The 18,781-nt window shown below is 41.9% G+C and overlaps 1 long non-coding RNA gene across 2 annotated transcripts in view; it reads left to right on the plus strand.

Annotated features, from left to right (window-relative positions):
* The window catches only part of LOC146891077 (uncharacterized), a 120,657-nt gene that overhangs the window by 85,908 nt on the left and 15,968 nt on the right, over positions 1-18,781 (plus strand). For both annotated transcript variants that reach the window (XR_015735611.1, XR_015735610.1), the window contains exons 2-3: positions 2,146-2,238; positions 2,584-2,668. This is a non-coding gene — a long non-coding RNA (uncharacterized LOC146891077). The remainder of the gene's footprint in view (positions 1-2,145; positions 2,239-2,583; positions 2,669-18,781) is intronic.

The following is an 18,781-nucleotide window of genomic DNA, read 5'->3' on the forward strand; positions in this document are numbered from 1 at the left end:
TATAAGACTGGCCATAGTGTAGAGAATTAGTCTTTATAGAGTGCTCGGCCATAAATTGGACCTGTATATCATGTCTGATACCCCCAGATTTGGAGGTCATTGAAGAAGCAGAGGCAGAAAGATAGCTGAGAGTCAGAGGTTTGGGATGACTGGAATGTAACAAATTTCTGGACACGCCAAGACTGCTGCACTCATAAATGAAGTCATTCCAGTTGTGATCACCTGAAAATGATCTTCATAAGATTAGGTCAGTCAAGATTCCAACATGGAGAGGGACAGGGCTCCCAAGCCCTAACCCCTGTTGATAATTGCTGAATGCCAGGTGAGGGAGAATCAGTTTTCTTTAGGGGTGTGGTCCCAGGCAGACGGACTATGCTCCAGTAGATGGTTCCACATCCGTGTGTATATGAGAAGCTTTAATAGGACTCAGTGGGTTATAATAAATAATAAAGAAGATGTGAGATAGCAGGGGTGTGGAAGGGGCTGGGAGAAGTTTTTGGAAAAAGTGACGGTGGGTATGAATAAAATATATTGTATGCATGTGTGAAATTCTCAAAGAACAAGTAAAAACTTTTTATTAAAAATCTCTCAATGCATGAAAACATGATAAAATGTGGTTATTTTGGAAGTAAAATTCTGAGTAAGAAAATTAACATAAGCAAAATTAAAATATAAGCTAAGGGAGGAGGAAATAACAAGTGAGTTAACATTCAGAATGTTCACAAACACTCCACGAGTTAATAATATGAAACAAGTACCATAATTGACATGTGTATGTAATTCATATATTATATTCACAAAAGGGGTAGAACAAAAGCCATTTTAATTTTAGACAAAATTCCCCACCATACCAACAATCATGGAGATACAAATTAAGCAACAAAATGTGGCATTTCAAACTCACTGCTTGGTAAAATTTTAAAAATTCTGAAAGTACCAATAGTTTGCTGAGATGTAAGAAAATAAAAACTTCTATACACTGCTTCTGGAATTATAATTTTCCCTACCCACCAGTTTGGTAGAATCTAGAGATGCTGAACACATGCATGATCCAGGGAACACACTTGGCATGTTCATTTCTAACTCTATCCCTTGATGAAGTTTTTACACGGTCATGTTAGTGTATTCATTGAAGTAAACTTTCAGTAGCATAGATTAGATGCAAGTTGTATATACATTTCTGAGTGTTTTAGTGTTCCCATTGCTGTGATGAAACACTATGACCAAAAGCAAGTTGGGGAGAAAAGGATTTATTTCATTTACACTCCCATATAATAACAATCCATTATGGATGGAAGACAGAACAGGAACTCAAACAGGGAAGGAACCTGAGGGAAGGAACTACAGAGACTATGGAGCAATGCTGCTTACTGGTTTGCTCCTCATAGATTTCTCAGCCTGTTTTCTTACAGCATCCAGAACCACCAGCTCAGGGATGGCACCACCTACAATGGGCTTAGCCCTCTCACATCAATCACTAACTAAGAGAATGCCCTGTAGGTTTGCCTACAGTCTGAGCTTACGGAGGCATTTTCTCAATTGAAGTTTCCTCTACCCAAATGAATCTAGCTTATATCAAGATGACATAAAACTAGTTAGCACAGTGAATGAACAGAAACAAATATGCATGTTCATAGCAGTTAAATGAATAAAATAGGTGTATAGGTACTGCTATTAATGATTGAGGCTTTTTTGAGACAAGATTTCATTGTGCAGTTCTAGCTTGCTTGAAACTCACTATGTAGACCAGGCTTACTTTGAACTCCTTCAGTTGCTGGACAGTGGTCGCACACACCTATAATCCCAGCACTTGGGAGACAAAGATAGGCAGATTTCTGTGAGTTTGAGTTTAGCCTGGTCTACAGAGTGAGTTCCAGGACAGACTCCAAAGCTACAGTGAAACCCTGTCTCAAAAAGCTAAAACCAAACCAAACCAAACCAAAAAGCTGCCCTTTCAGTCTCTGCCTCCCAAGTGCTGGAGAACCCAATTGAACTTAGACTCATTTTGTTGGGTCCATGTCGTCTGATGCTTCATTCGCAGGCACAGGGAAACTTTGCCTTCACAACCCAGTATAGCCACTCAATCCAAAGCTTGAGTTCCTGCGTTTTCTCTTAAAGTTACAGTGTTTTGACTTTTACTTTCAGAGTTCAAGTCTTTGGCAGTTTATTTTCTGACTTCTGCACCCAGACCATGATGAAAAAATTTAAGACTGGGTAGAACAGGACATTTCAAAGGAGGTAAGTTAATGCATTACTTACATACATTAGAAAAGTTCCCCATGTATATTTATGGATTCTACGTATAACAGGACTATGGTCTTGATGACAGTGACAGGGTGCTTCTGAAAAAGGGTGGTAGTTAGGTGGGGAGCATAAAATATGGAGTTGCAACCTTTTGTATTTTTATATCTTCAGTTGTTTTTTAAATAAAGATAACTGAATCTGGGATTAAAAGTTAAATATAATTTTTAAATTTTGAATGTTTATTACATTTGTTGTGCTTTATGTACTTTTAACATTCTACCTAGTCAAAAAACCAAACCAAAACAAAACCAAAAACCTTTACCTCTCTCTATTTATTAGGACACACTTGGTATTATTTCATCTTAGAACTGAAGTTATTTGATCTTTTGGAGGAAAATGTGAATTGGACATGCTCATGAAATTGGTAAGATACCATGTAATTAAGTTTTAACCAGTATTTTTTTTTTTGGTAAACATTGTCCAGTGGTTACTTTTGACCCAAGTTGGCAAGACAGATATTTTCCAAAGTGTATCTTTTATATCCGTATTCACCCTGAAACAAACATGATCCACATCAGGACATGGATTAGTTATTTTTCTCACTGCCATGAAAATACATCTGACAAAAGAAACTTAAGGAAGGAAAGGCTTAGCATGCCTCAGAATTTGTGGGCAAAGTCCATGATGGTGGAGAAAGCATGGTGACAGGAAATAGAGTGCATCTTCAGTAAGAAAGCAGAGAGACAAATTAATCTTAGCCTAAGTCAGTATGAAAATCCCAGCTTGCTTTTCTTTTCTTTGTATTCAATTTGGGAACCAAATTCATGCATGTGGGTCTTCCCCCTGATGTAAATCCACACACCTATGGAAATCTGATTTTTGACAAAAAGCCAAAATTATACAGTAGAAAAAAAAAGAAAGCATCTTCAACAAATGGTGCTGTTCAAACTGGATGTTGGCATGTAGAAGAATGAGAATATATCCATATCTATCACACTGCACAAAACTCAAGTCCCAGTGGATCAAAGACCTTATCATAAACCCAGTAGCACTGAACCTGATCAAAAAGAAAGTGGGGAATAGCCTTTGATACATTAGCACAGGAGACAACTTCCTGAATAGAACAGCAGTAGCACAGACACCGAGGTCAACAATTAATAAGTGGGACCTCCAGAAACTGAGAAGCTTCTGTAAGGTAAAGGACAAAAAGGCAGCTACAGAATAGGAAAAGATCTTCACTAACCCAAACTCTGATAGTGGGCTGATTTTCTAAATATATAAAGAACTCAAGGAGGTAGACATCAACAAACCAAATAATCTAATTAAAAATGGGGTACAGGTCTTAAAAGAATTCTCAACAGAAGAATCTCAAATGGCCAAGAGACACAAAGAATTGCTCAACATCCTTAGTCACTAGGGAAATGCAAATCGAAATGATTCTGAGAGTCTACTTTCTACCAGTTAGAACAGCTAAACACAAAATCACTAATGACAGCCTATGTTGGAGAGGATGTGGAGCAAGGGGAACACTCCTCTACTGCTGGCGAGAGTGCAAACTTGTACAGCCACTTTGGAAATCAATATGGAGGTTTCTCAAATTGGTAATCTATCTATCTCAAGATCCAGATATACCACTCTTGGGCATATACCCAAAGGATGCTCAATCATTCCACAAGGATATTTGCACAATTGTATTCATAGTAGTGTTATTCATAATAGCCAGAACCTGGAAACAACCTAGGTGCCCTCAACCAGAGAATGGATAAAGAAAATATGGTACATTTATACAGTGGAATATTACTCAGCTCTTAAAAACAGTGACATCAGGAAATACGAAAAAAAATGAATGGAACTAGAAAAAAATTATCCTGGGTGAGGTAACCCACACTCATAAAGACAAACATGGTATATATTCACTCATAAGTGGATATTAGCTGTAAAGTAAAGGGTAACCATGCTATAATCCACAGCCCCAGAGAGGTTAGATAACAATGAGGGCCCAAAGTGGATGGCAATGCATGGATTTCCCTGGGAATGGGGAATAGAAGAGGTCTCCTGGATAGGCTTGGGGCTAGTGGAGATGGGAACATGAGGCATTGGGTTGTGGGGGTGGGGGAGGGAGAAGAGTAACAAAAGGGATGTCTTGGGGTAATTTGGAGTCAGGTAGAAATCTGGTGCAAGGGAAACTCCCATAAATCCATAACAATGACTCCAGCTAAGACTTCTAGCACTAGTGGATATGTAGCCTGAAGTGACTGTCTCCTGGAATCAGATTAGTAACTATCCCAGTTGTCATCAGAGAGCATTCAGTGACTGACAGGAAAAGAAGCAGAGATCCATAGTCAAGCATTGGGAATCCTGAAGGATTGTATCAGGGAGGAAGAACTGTATGAGTCAGGGGAATCAAGGACATCACATGGGTACCCACAGAAACAACTAACCTGGGCTCATGGGTGCTCACAGACGCTGGACCAATAGCTGGGAAGCTGGCATGGGACCACCTAGGCACTCTACATCTAAGGGGCAGTTGTGTAGTTTGATCTACTTGTGGGACTCCTAGTGGTGGGAGCAGGGCCTTTCCTTAATGGTTTGGATGTTTTCTGGGAACTTATCCTCATACTGAGTTGCCTTGCTCAGCCTTAATACAAGGGGAGGAGCTTAGTCCTAGCTTGTTGGGACCATTTGGAGTTCTGGCTTCCAACGGCTCTTCCCTACTAGAGATCTTTACTTTCCTTCTGATTTGAGTTACTAAAAGTAGTGTCAAATTTGTTTACCAGCTCTGCTTCGCGAGCAGGTGTTGCCTTGCCTTGAGGATCAGAGGATAAGATTTTCACCTGTTGGCCCACCTGACTGTTAGATATATAAGCCTCCATGGTACTATTGAATAAAGGGCTTCTTACCAGTGACTAGAGGGCCATGTCTCTGTCTTCTGTCTCTCTGTCTGTGTGTATTTGTGTGTGTTTCAACCTCCAGTCCCTTGCCCGAAGCTCACGAACCATAGGGTAGCACATAGAGTGCAGACAGGCGTTGTGTGTGGCGCTATCTCAACTCTATATGCCACGCTTTGTTGACACCCATGGGAGGTCTGCCCCTTTCTGAACAGAAACAGGAGTAGTGGATTGCGGGGGAGCAGAGGAGAGGTGGGGGAAAGAAATGGGAAAAAACAAAAAAAAAATTCGAAGAATGAGTCTTCCCATCTCAATAAATTCAGTCCAGAAATTCCTTCATAGAGTTTAATACTGATAGTCAACTTGACATACTTAGAATCATGAAGGAGATACACCCCTGGGCATGCCTGTGAGGGAACCTCTCTCTCACACACACAAATACACATACACACAAAATGATTTTAGCAGTGCTGGAGGGGCGTGACTCTAGTGGGAATCCATGAACAAATTTTCAGAAACTACAACACAACCACCCGATGAGGGAACCACTCTGTCTGACTCAATCTGTAGGCTGAGTCTGCTTTTCCCAAAGGCAGAGCCTGAGATGGGGCTTGGGTTCTGATGTTCACATAGATCTCTAAGGCTGAATGAGGGTTGTGGAGAGAGATAGAGATGGGAAAGGGAAGGAGATGTTCACTAACCATCAGGTACAAGAACTGAAGTCAATTCTCCTGGGAATCCCATCTAGGAATCAAAGGCACGAACCTTAGAGTCATCTTTTCCCAAATCACAGGTTGGGGCATTAGTCTGTGACACTTGCTCCTAGGAATGTAAACACATTTGAACTTGTAGGGTCCATCTCAATGGACCAGAGAATCTTCCAAACGCTAGAACATCTCCGAGGCAGAGGAACAAAAGTGCCAAAGCTGAGGCTCGAGGTGGAGTATTGGAAGCTGCCTGTCACAGCGGTTCTAAAACACACTGTGCCTAGGAAGGTGTTGTTGTGCTTGTTCGAATAGACTTTGCAGCCCAGTTGCTAAAATTCCTTCCCAGGGGAGACAGAAACAATGTCTTCCTCATCTTCTAAGATCAGATGGTACACAGTAGCAGGATTCCATCCATGTGCACTCTGGGAAACCCATTATTTTATCGTTGTTGTTTTTCTTCTTTTTTTCTTCCCAGAGTGTAGATGGGTTTCCTTACACAGCTGTGAGTGTTTCTCCTCACCATTGAGTCCACACTTGGAAAGTCTTACCCAGCTGGCTGAGGGTGCCCCTGAAAAGATAGAGCGCCATCTTTCCCAACCTTTATGTACTCGAACCCCTTCCCCAGACCAAGTGCAATTAAGACAGAGCTGCATACAGCAGGTGTTAGCCCCCAATACTCAGGTGAGAATCTTTGTCCCTCTGGTCCCTGTTTGGGGGGAGGGGGAGTAAACTGTCAATCAGCCCAGCTAGGATGATCCATTGTGAAGAGACACACCTAGAAAACCCAAGATGGTGGTGACTTGACTCAGAGAGCAGTCTCTCAGGACACATCCGTCTAGATCTGGCACAACGTAATGATGACGCAGCCCCTAGGGATGTTCCATTCGGTAGCTAATGGGGACAGATCTGAGTCACACCCACAGTGACTGCCGCAAACTCTGGGACGCATGGCTTTTAGATTTTCAGTGTCTGTCAGACGGAAAAGGACCTTAAGAAGGCTGGTAGGGATACTCGGCTAATCGGACTCATATTATCTGCCCCACTTCCCTGAATAGCCCCTCCTGTTTCCTACACTTTGGGATTTGAATAGGGTGCCAGCTTTGCTTGAATTCATATCTGTTCACCGCTAGACCCCTTTCCATATTTAGCTCAGTAAAGAGAGGAGAGGAACATCATTTTCCAGAGACTGTTAGCCATATCTCCAGCACTCCCAGAGTCCCCTGAGCTGTTCTCTCCGCTCTTAGGAAGATGACAATTATATAAGTATTTTGACATCTTTTGGTGTGCTGTGTGCCTCTGGACCAGACCAAAGGCTGTGAAATAGGGGTTGTGCCCCTGGCTTGCTCTCCAGTGTTCCTGGTCCTTGGAGTGTGCTTGACATTGGTCCATGGGTACTCAGAGCATCTTATGTGAATAAATTAATGGAAAGAGCATTTGAGGTTCTGTTTCCTGGGTCGGTATGTAGCTGTCTCATCAGTGTCAGGGGAAGAGAGCGGCTTACATTCAGCATTGCCTTTGAAAATAAGGACAGTGAAAGAAAACGCCAGTCTAAAGTGAATAAATTATTCCACCGAGGGAATGTGATATTTTTGGCTCCTGTGTTAACTAAGGGCTGCTGTTTCCAGTCTTGGGCTAGAGCAGACATTAGTGAACTCTGCAGGTGGCTGCAGAGCATATCTGAGACGAAAAGACAGCCGGATGATTTGATTGGTTTGGGAAATCTAAAAGCAATATGCTATAAAAAGTAAGAAAATATCAGCTGAGAAGGAGAAATGATCTTGCCTGTGGGATCCCAAGGAAGGAAGAATTTAAAATAATTGGATTCAAAGCTAGAAAGAAATGACATGACCTTTGAAACAGGCATGTCATTGTGCGCACTGCCCTCCGGGGTGCACTTCCTTTGTAGCTTAGTAGATGCTTGACTAAGTTTAGAGCTCCTGACCTGCTAGCATGCGATGCTATTGTAAATGCCACCAACATTGTTTGAGCTATGGCATATTTCAGGAAATGTCTGAGCTATGTTTTTCCTCCTAATTATTGGAATTTGCCTTATGTACTGAATATTACAGTATCCTCATTTCATAGAAAACTAATGTGTAAGCGGGTAAAGCATCTGCCCAGGTTCTTATCTCAAACTCAGCCATCGATGCCACAATTTCAAGCTCTCCACCATGGTTTAGCACCCCAGGCCTCAGTCACCAATCTGGAGTCCACATTCAGGTTTTTATTTCCCTTATGGGTCATACAGCTAGAGGTGGCCGGGCCTCCGTTTCCTCTGCTGTAAATGTACTTTCATTTATGGTGTATAAACACCTGCACGATCATGTGGCAGGTAGATGTTTAAATTCTTGAGAGACTGCCAGCTGTTTACATCTGGCTGACTGTGGGTTAAAACAATTCCTTCAATCCACAACTTACAGATAATTTCCTATACTTTTAGAAACTTTTCAGTCAGATATTCTTGCATTTGGTTTTGCCAATTTTTTCCTCTTTTCTTAGATCTCAACTACACATTTGCTAGATATTTGGGATATACCAGATAAGCTTCATGCTCTTTTCTGTAGTCTTCACTGAAGCTTTGTATTTTGAGAAAGGGGAATACTGTACTGGGCAGGCTGAACTTGAACTCATGGCTCACATACCTCAGCTTCTTGAGTGCTGGGATCACAAGGCCCTTGGAGCTATGTCTTTCCCTCTGAGGACTACTTTGCTTTCATTGCAACCCAGATATTTTGGTCTGTTGTGATTTAGTTTTTACTGAATTCGATGAAGTTTTACAATTTCCATTTTTTATACAATAACCCCTTCATCATGCAATCATGTGTTGTTTCCACGAATTTGCATATATCCCAGAGCTGCTTCTATTGATTTCAAATTTTATTCCATTGTTGTCAGATGGAATATGCAGATTTTTTGGTATTTAGTGAAATTTGCTTCCTGTCCTAATAGTTTAGAGAATTTTCCATTAGTTGCTGAGCTGGATGGATAGTCTGTAGTTTACAGGTGGAATATTTTATAGATATCTGTGAGATCTATTTTACCTATGATGTCATTTAACCCAGTGGTTTTTTTTGCTTACTTTTTCTTTAGATTGCTTGTCCATGGTTAAGATGGGGAATTGGGGTCACCTACTATTGTTTTGTAGTCAATCTGTTGCTTAACACTTTGTAGTGTTTGTCTTATGAAACTTGGATTTGGTCTGTATGTGCTTAGCATCATAAGGTCCTCTTGGAAGACTATTCCTTTAGTCAGAATAATTGCCCTCTGTATCCATTCTGATTAATTCTGACCTGAAGTCTATTTTGTCAAATATCAGGATTACTACACCTGTTTGCTTTCTTTGAATATTTTTTGAATATTTTTTCTATCATTTACCTAGAAGGTAATAACTATCCTTAGATGTGAAGCAACTTTATATACATGTATGTATGAAAATGTATATTTATATATGTAAATCTATAAATAGGTTCACTTTTGCACATGGGACCAACCTGCTGACCCTCCAACTTACTTTTGTAAGGTGAGAGTAAGGAATCTGTTTTAATTCATACAGATATGCGTATGCATGGGCATATTTTCCTCTATTCAATTCAATAAAAATGCATCTTTTCTTCAGTAGATGTTTGGGGTATATTTGTTAAAAGTCATGTGGCTGTCACTCTGTGAGCTAAGTTTTTGTATTTCTATTTTACTCTGTTATTCTTTATGTCTGTTAAGTGTCAATACCATGCAGTTTTGTTGTTATGGCTCTGTAGTATATTTTGAAAGCACACACGAGGATATCTCTAGCACAGGTGCACATGTCATTGCACACATATGGAGATCAGAGGACAACTTGTGGGAGTGGGCTCTCTCCTTCTACCACGTAGATTCCAGGGAATTAACTCAGGTTGTCAGGTTTGGTGGCAAGTGCTGATAGTCCCTGACCCATCTCTCTGCACCCATCAATATTTTAGATGTCAATATTCCACACACCCATGGGGTTATTATGAGGATTCCAATGAAATGGATGGAAACAGTGCATGGAAACAGTGTCCTGAGAACTCTCAACGTGTGCTTTGTTGTAATGACCAATCTTTGTTGTCAGTTTGATTGGATCTGGTATCAAACTAAAGACACTCCTTCGTACAGGCCTGACAGGGTATTTCCTGGAAGGATTAACGGAGTGGAGAAGACTCTCCTCTCGAGTGGACAGCACCTTCTGGCGGTGGCCTGGATATAAAGAGGCTTAAAGGAGAGCACTGCTATTTTCACTCGACCCTTTTTCTCCTTGATGGTCAGGGTATCGGTCATCCTTCACGGACAGTGGAGCCCAGCTCTTATGGCCTTCTGCCATGGACTGAAGACCAACGGCTCTCCAGGAATCTCCAGGAGGCCAGCCTTCAGAGTAAGAATAGGACTGCTGAGACCTCCAGCCTTGTGACCAGGTCCTCAGCTTGCAGACATTCATAGGTTTGACAGCCTAGCATATATCATACAGGCAAGTTTAATAACCCCTATATAATATACATTTGCTTTATTAGTCCTGTTCCTTTCTGGAACACTGACTAATACACTTCTGAATTAGCTTTGGTGTTTGAACTCGGGACATTGCAAACTCTAAAACTTTTTCTATCAGTTATTACCATATTTACCAGTTGTTACCATCAGACGGTGACTCAACAAAATGTCACAAACACTCTTTTGTTTTGTAGATAGAGTATCTTGTATCCCAGGCTGAGGGGCAAAACCAAGGTTTCATGTCTATGAAGTAAGCACTACGCGAGCTGAGGTATAGAAATACATTTTGATTGCTTTGAGCTCCTTATAGGTTGAATCTTGTGAGTCTGGGTCCTATGGAACTGTTATTTCTGCTTTAGCATCTACTCATAGTAGTGATAAGGAACGTTTTATAGATTTATTAAAATGCAGGCTTCAGAGATGTTCATTTTGCAGGTGGGAGGAAAGCCCACACACTTATAATAGTCTGGATGAGGCCCTTTGGTGTTTAAGGTCATGCACCCAGTGCAGGGATGCGGAGATGTGGCAGGAGCTGCTGTCATTGGGTATCTTGGGGTCAGAGTGCAACCTTTGCAGTCTCAGTCCATCCACTCGAGCCAGTTGATGGGGCTGTCAACACCGTTCAAATGGCCAAGAGCCTGCGGGATGAAGCAGTATGCCAAATGAATAATTTTCTCGGTGACATTGACAGGACATGAAAACGAAGCCAGAAAGTGTCCCTAAAACACTTCCTCCAGGGAGAAATGTCACCTCCAGATACAACACCACTGACCACAGGGATGTTTGAAGAGTCTAACATGAACGCTAGGAGGTAGGTTAGGGGTCTGTCCACTGGGGCGTTGTAAAATGTATTTTCCTTTCTGCTTTGCAAACAGTTTTGTTTGCTTGTCTATTTACTCAATCATTTCACCTCTCTCCAGCCTCCCCTGTGCTAGGAACTCAAAATGTCAGAGTGAAGATATTTCCATTTCTGTTTTTAACAAGGTCCTAGTGAAGCAGAAAAAGGAAAAAAAAAAACTGAAGAAAAGTAACACATGTGGATCTCTTTTCTCATAAGATGCCACTAGATTTAAAAATGTGCTGTTAACTTACACATGCCTTATGAGGACATAAGAAAAGCATTAAGTGTGCACAGGGCATCTCAATTTTAGAAGGGTTTTAATGTGCAAGAAGGGATACTCTTCCACTGAGAAAGCATTGTGCTTTGCTGAAGTGGGATTAAAATCCAGGTGGTAAAAGGAGACAGTGTGAAGAGCACTCCATTCTGTTTTACCACAGTGATCCTGTCATAGAGGGACTGGTTTGAGTGCCCATATTTTCCCACATCTTTATGTGACAATTTATGTCTAGTGTATTAACTGTGAAGAGTTAGAGCCTTTAAATGTTTTTTCATCATGAGGGGAGAGTTTCACGCTTATGAATAGAATTAGTGCCTGAGGGAACTCGGGGAGACCTCGTTTACCCCTTATACTACATATGAACATGCAGAAGACACCTTCCATGAGGGATAAAGTCTCACTGGATGCTGAATCAGCTGGTTCTTTGAATGTTGATTTCTCTATGAGCAACAATTTCTCTTGTTTATCAATGTTTGGTCTGATTTTGCTGTGGCTGTTGTTATATAGTCCATATGGATCAGGATGGTGGCAATTCGCATTGGTGCTTCTGTTATCTCTGTATCAGTGTGGAAAACATTTTTATTCTTGAGAATTTCATACATGTATTCAATGAAATATGATCACATATACCCTATGTCTCTCTCCAACTTACCCACATCCTTCATATCTCTTTCAACCTGTAACTCTTGAATCCTTGGTATGTAAAAGTGACACAGCTTATACATAGTTCACTCATAGATTAAAAGAAGAGATTATTCATAATAACTGAATCTATATTCACATCATGTGTTGAGTACACACTCACTAAAAATGTCTCAAGTGATGTTCCCTTCATATGACATTCTAGTCTTCAACTTTTTTAACAGGGGACCTTATGTAAATAGTATATGTTATTTATTATGTGATATACTTCAATCAATACTTACTCATTTCTCAGGCAATAGAAATAAATGCACACACTGCCATCAATCATAGATATACATTTACTTTTAGCATTAAATAAATATCATAGACTGGTGTTATAGTGATGGGTCAGTGGATAGAACATGAAGACCACGGTTCAGATCCTGCTGCAGTGGCTGGCCTGTAATCTCAACCATCAGAAGGCAGAGACAAGGGATCCTTGGAGAAAGCTGGCTACTTGCTAGTTTCACTGAATCAGTAGTTTCCAGGTTCAGTGAGAAACCCTGACTCAGTATATAAGGTGGAGAGTGATAGAGGAAAACACCTGATGTCAATGACTGGCCTTCGCACAAAAGAGCGTACGTGTGTGTGTGTGTGTGTGTGTGTGTGTGCGCACACGTTTGCCAATGTACATGATTATTCACACCTGTAGCACAATACACACATACAGAAAATCATAGACTTTAAGTTTCTCTTCTGACATACAAAGTGGACATCAGTCCTCTCCTCACAAGAATAAACAAAAAATCCGTTATTTCTCTTAGAGTCATCACAGAATTGTCACAGACCAACTTGCCGTAAATTCTGCGGATCCAGACAGTCTTAAAGGGCTGGGAGGAAGTTTCAGGGGAAGTTTCAGCTTACTCTGAGTGATAGCTAATTGTCAGTGTGATGGGATTTATTCATTCCTTTTATTCACTGAAAAGAATTTCATACAATGTGTTTCCCCCCTACTCAATTCCTCCCTGATCCTCCCCAACTCCCTCCCCACTTGATTTTATTTTTCTCTCTCTTAAAAAACAAAACAAAATAGAAAACCCCCCAAATTTTCCTTGTCTGTTTTGATTCTTGTTCTTGTGATTTTTTTGTATGCGTTTTCCTTCCTTCCTTCCTTCCTTCCTTCCTTCCTTCCTTCCTTCCTTCCTTCCTTCCTTCCTCCCTTCCTTCCTCCCTCCCTCCCTCCTTTTATTCCTCCCTCCCTCCCTCCCTCCCTCCCTCCCTCCCTCCCTCCCTCCCTCCCTCCCTCCCTCCTTCCTGTCTGCCTTCCTCCCTACCTCTCTTTTTCCTTTTTTCTTTTTGGATCTAGGAAATCTCATGAGAAAGGAGAGAGATGTCTCCTGGGATGGTGCTGTAGAAACCAGCAAATGCTTCATTTCCACAACCCCTTCCTAACATGAATAATTGAGCATTAGAAAGACAGACTGTGCAAGCCCGCAAAGGCTGATAAGCCTACTGCAGGGCAGAGCATTGGGGCACTGTGCACTCTCTGCTTTGACACTGGCTTAGGACTTGCATGGTTCTGAGGGCATGTGAGAAAAGCATCTCACACATCGCACCCCCCTATAGATGCCTCTCTGTGAACACCCCACACTGTGTGATGTGTGAGAGGGAATTGGGGTATAAAATTTAAGCATGGATTTTAGGTGAGATCTTTTGGAGAAGATAATATTTGGGGAAAGATTGGAGTGAGAAAAAAAAGATTTTGAATTGATTAATGGAAAGATATTCTAGTCAGAGGGAGGTGACACAAAGGTCTGGAGAGAGAGATGCACCTTGTGTTTAAGAACAAAACAAACAACTGCCCTCCAAACCAGTAAAGGTAGAACAGAGTAAACAAGAGAAACAGGGAGTCATGAGTCAGAAGAAGGAGGGAAGCCTGCATTTCTCCTTTTCCGTGAGGTGGAAAAATCGTGGTGGGTTTGAGGAAAAGGACTGGCATGTCTGCCTAACCTTTTCATAGGATCTTTATTCAAGCTTTCTTTCTTTTCTTTTCTTTTTTTTTTTTAATTACACAGTCTATAAGAGTGTCAGGAGACTGTTTAGCAATGGGACAGGTAAGGGATATGTGATGTGGACAAAAGTGGCAGTTGGTGGAGGTGAAAGAAAAAGCGGACAACATAATTCAGTATTTTGAAAGTGGAGCCAGTAGGGCTTGCTGGGAAATCATTCAGCGTGGCGTGCGAAAGAAGGAAGAGCCAAGGGTCAGGTCTCAGCAACTCAGCAATCTATGTGTGTGTGCAGGGTAGAGGGTAGCTAACCACAAGGGGTTCAACCTACCTACCTACAGCCTCACCCAGTCTACAGAGCGAGTGAAAGCCTAATTCAGGAGTGTGGTTTTAGGTAAACAGCTGAATCTCGGTCAGTCAGAGCAGCCGAAATCCCATCAGTCTCACTAAAGAAACATCAGACGATGTTCAAACGTGCTCTGTCGTCATTTTCTAACCGTAAAACGCTGCCTGGTCACATATTAGAGTGTTGTTCTCTGAACTTGTTTCGATTATGAAGGCTGTCCAACCACCAAACATCCATTGTTCAAGTCAGTTCTGTTAAATTTAATTTCCCATTGTAACAAAAGAAACTGGACTCAGAGGTAAATTATATAACTGAAAAAGATTAGATATAGAGTGTTAAAATAATTTATTTTAAGTGTGTGTGTGTGTGTGTGTGTGTGTGTGTGTGTGTAACACACTGAACAGCTTTCGGTTTTTATCCTTAGGTATTGCCTACATTTTTTTTTTTTTGGCAGGGTCTTTAAAACTAGCCAGGAAGTTACCAGGTAGGCTAGTGAACCCCAGTGAACCCTGGGGATCTACCATCTCCACCTCCCCTACCACTGACCTTCTAAGTGCTTTCCACTTAAACCTATCCTTTTAAACATAGGTTCTGGGTTTGAATTCAGAATCTTGTGCTTGAAAGCCAAGCACTTTAATGACTGAGCTGTTTCTCCAGCTGCCTGGACACGGTCCAAGAACGGAGTCATTCGAGGAGAATTCTGAATGCTTGTGAGAAAACTCCAAGAAGACAAGGTTTCTTGTAACCTCAGTTTCTTCAAAAACACAGAATTGTTCCTGGAATGTGCTTTTGGGCCCCTCAGGGTTAGGAGTGAGATTACTCTTAGTATTTACAGCTGGCTGTTATTTGTTTCTATGCTTCTGGGGAAAAGCATGCTTTTGCCACGTGTGCGGCTTGTCCTTGTGATATACACTCTACTCACGTGACTGTACCTATCCCCTGGAATCTAAGTTGTCTGATCCTCTGTCTGTTGCATGAGACTCGAGTCTGCCTCATCCATTAGCTCCATCCTCCCAGGTCGCACCACCATTCAGCTCCCCCTTTTCTCTTTAGAAAGTTACTCAGGCATTTCATTACAGTGCCAAAAATGGACTCATCCAGGCAATGTGGCATGAAGTCTTTCCAGGACACTTTTTTTTTTTTAAATGAGAGAATTACCCTTCTGTGGGACTAACACAAGCTGGTAGGGAACTGGAAAAAAAAATCTTCAAGTAGTAAGCAACTTAACATGGAAGGAAAGGAGAAAATCCAGATTTAACCTCAGGGTTGGAAAACACATGATTATGTAGGTTAACATTTGGAAAGGACAAGGACTGGATTTTTTTTGTTGTTGTTGTTTAATAAATAAAAGCAACTGCCATCTTGTTTCCACTGTACATGACTGGTGTCATTTTCCTGAGCTGGAGACACAGTTAAATTCCAGTATGACCCTGGGCAATAATTTACTAAAGAATTGGAGAGACATGTCAGTGTTGTGGGAAGATGTTCCAAACCCTTTAACAAGGTTCTAGACCTGCGGCAAGCTTCCCACACAAGGTGTCCGTGGGGTCATCATTACTATGTTGAACTTAGTTGCATCCTGCAGGCTTTTGTTTCGCATCCGTCTCCCCTCCTTACCAAGACACTCCGTCACCATGAGAACCGCAGTGAGTCAGGTGAGCAGGCACCCAGTTGGAGGAAACAGCTGGGAGGGGGTGGCGCGGGGGTGGCGCCTACACCGGGACACAATCTGTAGCCTTCCTAAAAGCGACTTTCCCGGGAGAAAGTTACCAGCCACCACCGCTATTTTACATATGCTGCTAATTTTTCCAGGTGAGAGCGCCATAAATGGAATGTTAAGTTCTTAATTTGGGGTGTTTGTTGGGAGAGCGTGTTCAGTTTCATTAGTCAGTATTCCAGGCATTGGAAGGAGAAAGAGGTTTTGGTATTAAGGGAAGGAGCTAGCTTAAGGGGGTTATACTTTTTTTTTTGAATGCTCTTGCCCCTCATTAGAGGTCAGCGGGCTGTTGTTGGGTTGAGAGGTGTTTACGCTGCACTGTTGCGGATGAAGGCAGGCGGAAGTGAGGGCGGAGGATATGCGCACTAGGCCATCACTACAACTTCTCGCTGGTCTGATTACACTTAATTTCTACACAGCCCATTCTTCTAGTGGTGGTGGCCAGTAATCCTCCGAGAACAGATGTTGACACTGATCTCAGCAACGCAAATTTCTTTTCCATTAAGTGAAATCACATTTCTTCATGCAAAGTCTGGGCTGCTTGCCTCTGTACCTTCCCGTGCATGCCTATGGCTGCTCTCTCTCTCTCTCTCTCTCTCTCTCTCTCTCTCTCTCTCTCTCTCTCTCTCTCTCTCTCTCTCTCTCCCCCCTCCATGTTCCAGCCACTGTGGTCTCTCTTCAGTACTGGGACCAATATAATCTTATTCCAGTGCCTTTGATGTCCCCTCTCAACATTAATTTCCTGCTGTCAGGTCTGAGTTGAAATCATCTGTCTAAAAAAGATTTTCCCTGTTTACCTCCTCAGGAGTAGGCTGTCTCTTTACTTTTTTATCTCAGTAGCCAGTATTTTTCTCCTAAATTGGTGGCAAGGACTTGAAAGGGCAATCATTAAGTGGTATTCTGTGTCACTGTGCTATTTTCTGTAAGTTCATCACACGTGTGTTGTTATGGCCCAAGGACAGAGATTCTAGCGTCAAATTCTGGGTCAACTCAAGTTCTGTTAGCTGCTAGCTATGAACTCAATCTTGGGGTAAGTTACAAAATATTTCATCATCTATAAAGTGAGAAATAAACTCTTTTTAATTTTGGGGAAAAAATCATAATGAAGAAAGAGACAAAGGATATTCATTTTAAAGCAGTTTAAACTTAGGAAAGAGGAAAGCAGATTTGAGGAGCATTTGTTTCTAGATCACAAAATTGTCCCAGGTCCCTGGATGTGTAACTAGAGAGCTCCAGAAAACTCAAATGCCAGCGATGAATTACATTAGTGCCTGTAGCGTACAATAGACGCCTCACCCATTGTCCTGTGGCCTATTCATAAGTTCATTCGTGAAGCCACTCCGGAATCATTTTTTGTTCTCTCTTATGTACTGGATGCTGTGTGCCCATTGACTGAACACATTCCTTGTCCTGTGGTATTGGTCTTCTCTCTGAAAAAATAGGATTGGGGTCCCTTCCTGGTCTGAAGCTCAGTTAGGGAAACTACTTTACTAGTATTAGTGAAGTTTTCCTGGACACCAAATCAAAGATCAGAATATGGCGTTCTGTCTTCCTAATAAGACATACAGCTCTAGGAGTGGAGGAATGAGACTAGGAATAGTCATTTGCCATCGCTTCCGGCGACCCAGGTGGAGATCCTAAGTCTGCAGCTCTGGGCTTGGTGTGTTCCTTTAATTTCCTGATGCTTTCGCCAACTGGTAGAGCAGGAACCCTTTGACCCTTACAACTAAAGGATGCTCTCTTCAGGTTTATCATCACAAGCAGGCAAAGGAAGGATTTACTCCACCAGTGGCTAATGACTGACTCTAGAATGTGGTATTCTGTTCATCTTCTGTGGCAAATCTTGGTACTTTCCTTTTTAACTTTGACGATTGATTGGTAGAGGAGACAAAGCCTGGGATTCGTGGTGACCAGCATTCAAATACTGAACTGACTCCAAGGGCAGCACTAACCAACAGCAGAGAATTTGAAATGGGTAGAAGATAAGATAGTGTCTATCAATTCTACCGCTAGGATCATCTGTGGCGGTGGGTGTTATGGCTAACCCTGCTGATCCCTCCTCTTTATAAATTTTCTTGGGAGATGAGACAAGCCAGAATTAAGGAAGAAACACTGCAAATCGGGTTGAGTTTAGTATAAACTCAAATAAACACAAGCGACGGAGGAGACTAGTATGGTGGAACCTGTATCTCCCTGCCTAGGTGAGGTATTCCTTCAGCTGCCACACATAGTCGGGGCGGCTAGCACAAATGAGCCTCCATAAAGACACTGAGTTTTAGCTGGATGAGAACTGCTGTGTCCACGGTCTCTTCCTTTGTATCCAATAACTGATGGATGCAGAGAAATAGCGACACAACCCCCGTTGGCCCCATCATTTTCTGTGGGATCGTTCAGGTCCTGTGTACTATCTATGCCACAGTTTACTGCCTTCTGGCCCATTCAGTTTCCCCATTTTCTTACTACTTTTGTTCTGGAATGCATTTACGTATACTCTTGTTTGTGAAAAATCTTCATCTCAGGGTCAGTGTTTAAGGAACCTTGGCCCAAGAAAATGGGGCTTACATCAGACGGCTGGGAATGGTCTTATTTTGGGTTCAGAACGATCAGAAAATGGGTAGCTAGAAAGATGAC

Source organism: Myodes glareolus, chromosome 19 (assembly GCF_982192425.1).
Source record: "Myodes glareolus chromosome 19, mMyoGla1.1, whole genome shotgun sequence".
Lineage (NCBI taxonomy): Eukaryota > Metazoa > Chordata > Mammalia > Rodentia > Cricetidae > Myodes > Myodes glareolus.